Consider the following 8497-nt stretch of genomic DNA (forward strand, 5'->3'; position numbering starts at 1 on the left):
AAACGGTTCGAAGTCATTAAAAATTGCAAACGTGTCTGTTATTATTACTTCACATAGCAGTTATCAAAATTATGTAATAAATATTTTCACCGATAAGAATCTGAAACCAATTCAATGTGTAAGGCAAAGCTCAGGTAAAGTCGGTCAGTCTTTGTAGAATGTTTCGACTGTTCGCACTTGCCAATTTGTTGGTCATTTTAATGGCCACACAGATCGATTGTTGAAGAGGGTAAATTTACTACATACTAGATTTGTTTTTTAAAACTACAATAGGTATAATTCATTCCAATGTAAAGACAACTCCTTTTATCAAATCGCCCATGGATATTACATAAACATCAGGCACTGATCTTGGAGGAGAGCAATCACATCACTAAAAGATCAGTTGGGCTGTGGTGCTTGGGCTGGGATGCTTCGCAAATGTATCCTTTTGATGCGTGACAGTTCATATCGTTCAATCCGGTTATGTTATTATAAGTAAAGGACATTTCATCACAATGCTGATTACCACCAACATTGTTCGGTTGACCTGGATACCAGATTTCATCCTGGGTAATGTTAAGACCATTTGAAAACCAAACATGTTGTCCTTGATTGGCTAAATCTCACCGTAATTCATTGAAGTGACTAGCAAGCTGAGGAATCCAAATAGACGGAACATTTTAGTAAAATTGTGATAAGAAGATTATTTCTTTTTACTACTGCTTTCACGTTTGTTTCATGTACCATCGAAAAAGTCTAAGAATAAATCTAATAACTTAACACATTATCGGACCCTCTTCACAAAAAAATCCAACGACATTTTCTTTTTTTACGACCATTTTGTTAAGATTGAGCTAGTGTTTGCCGGTTGAAACACGGTGAATAAAAATACAAATTTTTTGTATAAATCTACACACACTAGACTGTGGTGCCTGCTACTTCCTCAATGAAGTACGACCGTCTGGGAAGTCTTGAAACGTTAAATACCTTATGATATTTTAACACTAGAATTACGCTTTTATAACTTTTATAGATTTTTATTCAATTTCGTAACTTTGTACCAGACGGAAGGATTATTACCTGTATTAGGAGGTCCAATGAAGAATGTCAAAAAAATTACCTATAGTTCAAATTCTTTTTTCATCCAATTACGAGGACATAGGAAGAATAAACTCAAGCTGCCTCTAGCCTTTATAGTTTTCGTTCAAATCATTGCATTGCATTCCATTTACATTTCGCTCATTATGGTTGGTCGGGGTGCAAGGAGACAACGGCGTATTGTGAAGATCATGTTGGCCACATTTCATTATACTACTGGTTTTGCGTTTGTTACCTACACCATCGAAAAATAAGTTGAAAAATATAGAAAAATTCTTTAAATAGCGAGAGATTCGATAATGTAAAACTTTGTCGGACACTTTGGACACTTTTTCAACAACTTAAACATGGTTTATGTTTTATGTTAATTGACAGTAAATGATAGATAAAAGAGCTAAATAAGTCGTCTGGCCGACTTTGGTATACCATGCAACATGTTAAGCAATTTTAAATTCAAATTCCCAAATTATTTTTGAAGAAAATATCGATACAACTGGAATCCACTGTATTCAGAAAACGGGCAGGCATACATGACACACTAGGAGCTAAGACTGACATGAGACACCTACTAACAGTAAGTATATCGGTAAGTAATCGGAACTTCAACTATGTATATATATGTGAAGCCCCTCGGCCAAAGACAGCTTCCTTTATTGTGTGGTGAAACTGATTGTGGCTTTCAAAATCTACGTTTTAAAATAAAATGTATGTTTATATTATAATCCGCCATTTGTCATTCATTTTTGTGAAATTCACTTTGCTCATATTAAGTAACCGTATATTGCTTGAAGATGCATCTATAAGGGAAACATTATTAGACTCCCATAGATGGATGTGAAGCAAAGGGTCGTATACATAATATGTCTTGTATAATTAATGAAATTATTCTGCTTTAAGACTGCCGAAGCGACGACAATTATACTTATTACATTTTTGAATCCACTGCATCACTTTGTCTCATTCGTGTCTCTTCTGGTTTGCCTTTCTATATCTATCTCAATCTAATTCATATGCCGCAATAAGCCGCCGAAAGGCAAAATCCGCGTTCGTCCCATCCCGTCATCTGACCCCTAATGCTCCCTTTGTTTGTTTGTGTGTGTGCGGTTTGCTGTTATTACGAGACCAACACTATAGCTCCATACCCCACAATTACCACATCCCTCTACAACTCTCTCTCACACAGTCAGGCTCGTTAGCTTGACCATGGATACCAACTACAAAACCAAAAACAAGCAACTCAAAGAGACAGAGAGAGGCAGAAGCCAACCAACGAGTCCCAGATACAGGATAGGCAGCTTAGTCATGCCTGCCAGTGCTGCGTCGACATCGTCCCTTTATCTGACCCCCGTCCCTCTCCCTCCGTAACCACCATCTCCTATTTCTCTAGCTGTATGTGACTTGCATGCTGCGTTGAGCGCCAAAGTTTTGACTTCAATTTGCCCAGTTACAAATTTTTCGTCACAAAAAGGAAAAAAAACAACGAAAAATCTAAGAAAAAGTGCAAAAGTCGAGTATGGTGAAAGACTTGGACGTGGTCATCATCATCATCACCATCATCACTACTAAAAGTCACGATTGAGGAGCTGAAAAATCAATCTACCAAAAATAAATTTTCAAAATTTCAGACATTTCTAATACAAAGATTCAAAAAGCTCTGAAAAACTGGCAAGTTCAAGTTTTTTTTAACATTAATGTATATTACATGGTCTTATTTAGTCTTTAAGCTTAAATTAACTCTCCTTGGAACACAATTTTTGTTTTGGAAGCTTTGATTATTTTTTAAAAGCATGGGTCTGGCATTTTCAGACTTAAAAAGCAATTTGAACACATTTCTACATAAATTGGTAATAAAAAAGGCTTTAATTCCCTTTCTCATTAAGTTAAATGCAAAACTTAAAAGTCAGCAACACTAATTTTACTCTAATCTATTAACATTAACATTGGTATTTATATAAGTAGATAGACAAAGAACACATTTTTGACCAATTTAGTGCCAAATTAGATTCAATATTAAGTTATAGAAAAAACACATACAGATTTAGTTTTAGAGTCAATTGTGTAGAAAATAAATCTAATTCTATATATTCATTTTTTGTTTTGTAGGTCATGTACATTTGAAAATTGTGGCCCTTGCTTTTTACAGTTCGACATGTCTGTTTACTTTCTCTGTATTGGTGCGGAAATTGCAAAAATGTTGAAGGCATTTGGTTGGACAGGTCTTGGACAGGCAAAAGAAAAATGCTGGCGCTGACAGCATCAACAATACTTGGAAGAAGCGAACCAGGGTTAGTTCCAGGAAATACTTTGCATATTTGCCAACATTTTCTTTTTCTTTTTCTCTTGCATTCAACAAGGCTCACGGAGTATGGGAGATCCTCAAAGATGGGATGGCAAACACTTACAGCGGAATTTGATAATTGTCACAAATACGAAATTGACCAAAAGCCAGTTTGTTACTTCACTCTCTAATAGAAGGGTTTTCAAGTCTTGATTACGACCTGAAATTTAAATCAAACCATGCTTTTAACTCGGCTTGAAGTCGGTGCCTCCGAAGCGAGATTATTTCATGAACTAACAAGTTCTAGCAGCAGTTCTTAAAGACTTTTTTAAGTCCACAATTGCAATGCCCATATTATATCTTTAATGCTAAAACTAGTAGGGAATTACAACAAACAAAAAAACCGAAATAGATAGGCAAACCTTAAAACGCATGTGTCAAAGGAAGGTCTTCCGTTTGGATTAACTGTCTAGGATCAGGACCAGAAGAAGGCCATTCCAAAGACACATCAAAATGGCTTAATTGCAAGGTTTGATATAATTTCTGATAGCAACAGAGATAAAGTTTATATATATTAATATAAATAGTGTTTTATTGAGTCATCTTGGAGTTAAATACTAATAGTAGGTATACTAATTATATAGTATTAAGCTAAAAATGTTAGCTATTTTTCATATTTTGTGATTTCAATTATTTTACATCAATAGAACTGAACTTTCAACCTTTTTTTAGTTTAGTTCAAAATATCCCGCCAACGGGTCAGTCTATGACAAAAAGCTGAAATCTATGGCAACCATTTTCAATTGGAGTCGCAAGTTTCTGCTCCAGAAATGAACCAAAACTTCTAGCTCCTTTTTTTTGTTAAAGGAAAAAATCAATAAACATGTTGAAAGCGCTCTTTTTAAATTAATTTTCTCTTAAAAAATAGAAAATGCATACTTATTAGCAATTAGAAACAATTACACATGTTAAATTAATTGCTGGATGTTAAAAACAGAAACACTAAGCACTGGCTATTGTAATTATATAGCTGGACTAAATTAATTTCACTTTCTTTTCATTCAAAGAGCTTCAGTTCTTATCAATCAGCAATGAGTAACAGTAGATTCCTCATCTAATTTATCCTTATCAACACGAATTTATTATTGATTTACCTACTACCTACGGTTATTAATAAATACTATCGCAAATCTAGTAGCAGTCATATAACAATTAAGGTTTTATTATTGTTGACCTAAGAATTATTTATTGTTTTTTTTTTTTTTTTTTTTGTTTGTTTTTTTTTTTGGGAAAACCCAAAAAAAATTTTTTTTTTTTTGGCAATTTTGGCAAGATTCGTTATCAATATGATTCTTAAAGCTGTCGAGCAGTATTTTTTAACTTTTTAAAGAAGATTGCAAAATTTCTTTACAGAGATATTCTAAATATTAAGCTAAATATTTGCTCTTGAACCAGACCAGAGACATAAAAGTTCAGTTCAAATTAAATGTAATTAGTAGTAATTAGTGTTTCAATTGGAAATCTCAAAAACGACAAAAAATATTGAAACCCAGTTTTCTGGAAGAACGAATAGTCAATGCCAAATAATATAAACTGATTTAAAACGACGACTTCATAAAAAACCGATCAGAAATCTTACTACAGACTATTTCTTAAAACCAAAATAATATTCTCTTAAAATCAAAAATTAATTTTAGTATGAAACTTTAAACTATGTTTCTAACTAATAAATGAGATAAAGCTGAAAAAAGAAGTCCTTATTTCTTCTTATTTGTTATGTATTTTCTTTGGTCTTCCTGTTTGGCGTCAGTTTACGTCACTAGTTCATACTAAAGTTTATACTTTATAGTGTAGTTATCTACACTTTAACTACAATCGATAGTGAATTAAATTTCCTGTCGAATGAGATGTTGTTCAACAAAATCGGATAAGAAATAGATACTCCTCGTTACATTTGAAACATTTCATTTGTTTTTAAATTAGCCGCTTAGCACTATTACTCGCACCCTTAGCACTATTACTCGCACCCTTAGCACTATTACTCGCACCCTTAGGAGTGTTAATTCTAAAGTCTAAAATTCTGCGCGATTTTGACCATTTGACGCGACTTTGATTATTTCACGCGTTTTCGACCATCCACGCGTTTTCGACCAATAGACTTTTAGACTGATGTAACGGAAATTCAAAGAAAATTAAAGGGTGAAACAATTCTGATTATTTTATGAGTAACCTTTAAATCTATAAATGTCTGATGCAGATTTAAAAAAAAAATACAAATACAAATACAATACTTTTGCTTATTTCAAATAATTTACGTCACGTAACGTTGTAAAGGAAAAAACAGTCAAATCACTCATTGAAATCTGTTTACTTTTGTTTACTAAATAAGTTTTAAATTGTTTTTAATTAGTTAAGACATTTTGTCAGTATTATTAAATATAAGAATAGTATTTCTGTGATAATCAACTATCTTGACACAATTCGCGCTATTCAATGGATTACACTTGTAGATAAAAGTTAATGCACAGGTTTATACTTTATATATAAACCACTCCTTCTTAAGAAAGCTATATTAAAAAGATGCAGAATTTTGAATACACTCGTCAGACTGTTAGAATTAGCTATTTGACTTATTCTACAATATAAAAAAAAACTTTGTGAACTTTCTTATTCTGTAAAAAAGAATTATTAATCGTAATATGGGACTATCTTTCGCCTATCCAATCCAATAGATATGTTACGATCGGTTTTAAGACTTACATCTTATTTATATATCTAATCAAAATACAAAATGGTACAGATTCAAAATCAGAAAATAAAGAATTCGATTTGGTTTTTTGTTGCATTCACTTCTGGATTGAAATATTGAAAATCGTTTTCGATTGTGACGAAGCTTTTTGATGACCCCCGACAAATATCTATCCCATTTCTAATCCAAAGTCATACCAATTAAATTTAAAATGCACCTCATAGAAGCACACAACAGACACACACACACACACACAGCCACACTCAGAGAAAAAAGAGCATCGTCGGGCAAAAGCGACCGCTAAACATAGCTACTAACTAGCTATCCACTCACTATGACTGCAAAACAAATGTCTAGCGACAAGTCGTGGTGGGCGTAGAACACAGGAAATTGTCGATTTGTGTGCGCCGCTTATAAAAAGCGCACTTTGCGATCATTAATACGAATACATCCTGAGCTCACAACGTATTCATGGCGTTGCATAAGTTGATTTAACAATGAATTTTTTCAAAGCTAAAGCGATATATTTACAATTGCATTATATGTATAGATTTGTATTCATTCAAATTTGATGCCTCATTTGATTGTGTGTGAAAAATTCAAAGATTTTAAATCACTTGAAAATTCTATTATTGGCTAGTGAATTTACATAGAAAAAGATTCCTCGCATTTTTCGCATTCGATCACATCGGTTTACTTGGCCATAGAAATTTTTCCAACGACTACAATTTCTGTATCAAAATTATTTATTTGGATTTATGTCATAATCAAACCATTTGTTGAAGCAACTTGAGTTGCTATGCCTCATATAAACCCAATTGAAAGACGAGACCGTGTGCCGAGCACAAAGATGCAAACACACACTCACACACCGAGTGAATAATGTACACAAAAATTTGAATAGTTATTGTATATAGTAGGGATGGCAACTTGAAGACGAAATAAGACGACAAGAGTTGTATAAAGTGAGCTCAGTGTCAAAGGAAATCATATTTTATCTAGCTATTAACTAGCTAGGTATCTAGATTTTAATTGTGTCATTCCTAGGTTAGTGGCGATTTTTGAAAATGAATTTATGTTGGTATTCATACTGTTTTCTAAAAGGGGAAGACACAGAGACTGAGAGCTTTTTATCCGCCTCCAAGTCGTAATCAGTGTCTTCAAATTCAATTAAGGGAAATTGTGTCACGCGCTGGGTCTTCCACAAAAGCAAAACTATTGTGTGGCATTAATATCAAAAGTATATACATACGAATGTATATGCATTTGGTATCTTTGAGTTATGTCTGCATATTACTGGTTCTCATTTAGATAATATTTTATAGATGAAGCTTAAGTTCAAGGGGCAATGATTTCCAAGGATAAAGGATCCAATGTATTATTACATTATCTTTTTGTTCGCTTGTTTGTTTTTGGTAAATATTTAGTATATGTCGGAGCGTCGAAAGTATTATTTAACTCATTCTTGTTCTTTTACTGCTTGTACTTTGCACTTTCAATATTTCACTTATTCTCGATTTCTCGAACTGTGTGGCTAGTTCCCGGAGGGTTTGTTAACTGCGCTCTCTAGCCCGAGGCCCTTTATATAGGACCTAACCTGTTGAAGACAGCTCTCAACATTAGTTGCTAAGGTTGCTTGGATGCTTAACCAGGGCTACAAATGACGCACCTGTCAGTCCATTGGAACTAACTAGTAGGCTTAGACTTATTAGTTACTTAACCAACACTATCCGACATATATAGTAAACTTTTGATTTTGACTGCATTAAAAGAGCTTCAAATAGTGCGAAACGTTGATAAATTTATTTCGTTTGTTTGTTTGTTAATGGTTTATTTTGGTTTATCCCCAATTTCACGATGTTTTTTAAAGTTTCACAAGTAAGTTTTTGCTCTTAACCTTGTATTTAGGCCAGGTCTAGGTCAATCTTCTGAATAAAATTATTTTAAAGGCAGTTAGCATGTTTTTGGGTGTGGCCGCTTTAAGAATCATTAAGTTTTTTCATCAACAAACTTTGCTTTAGAGCTCAACAATTGCAGTCGCTAAAACAAGTTGGGAATTACAACAAAACCTCAAGAGCGCATTACAAAGTAAACTAAGATATTGGTTTTGAAATGAATTTTTTGTATAATCGCCAAGCTCTTCAAAGTACTCGTCGAAAATATAGTTGGGTATTTGTTTATTTTCTAAAACTGTTTTGTACTTAAATTCTTGTGGTCAAATTTGTTGTTGAATGCACTTTTACTTTGATCAAGAGCAGTGATTAGATACTTGACCATAAGAAATCACCTCCAAAGACAGTAACAAGTAGGTAATCATCCTGATGATGATCCTTGACGATTTCTTGTATCAAATTACTCAGAATGTCAGTGAGAACTGAACATGACGATTT

Source organism: Drosophila tropicalis, unplaced genomic scaffold (genome assembly GCF_018151085.1).
Source record: "Drosophila tropicalis isolate 14030-0801.00 unplaced genomic scaffold, ASM1815108v1 contig_393, whole genome shotgun sequence".
In the NCBI taxonomy this organism is placed as follows: Eukaryota; Metazoa; Arthropoda; class Insecta; order Diptera; family Drosophilidae; genus Drosophila; species Drosophila tropicalis.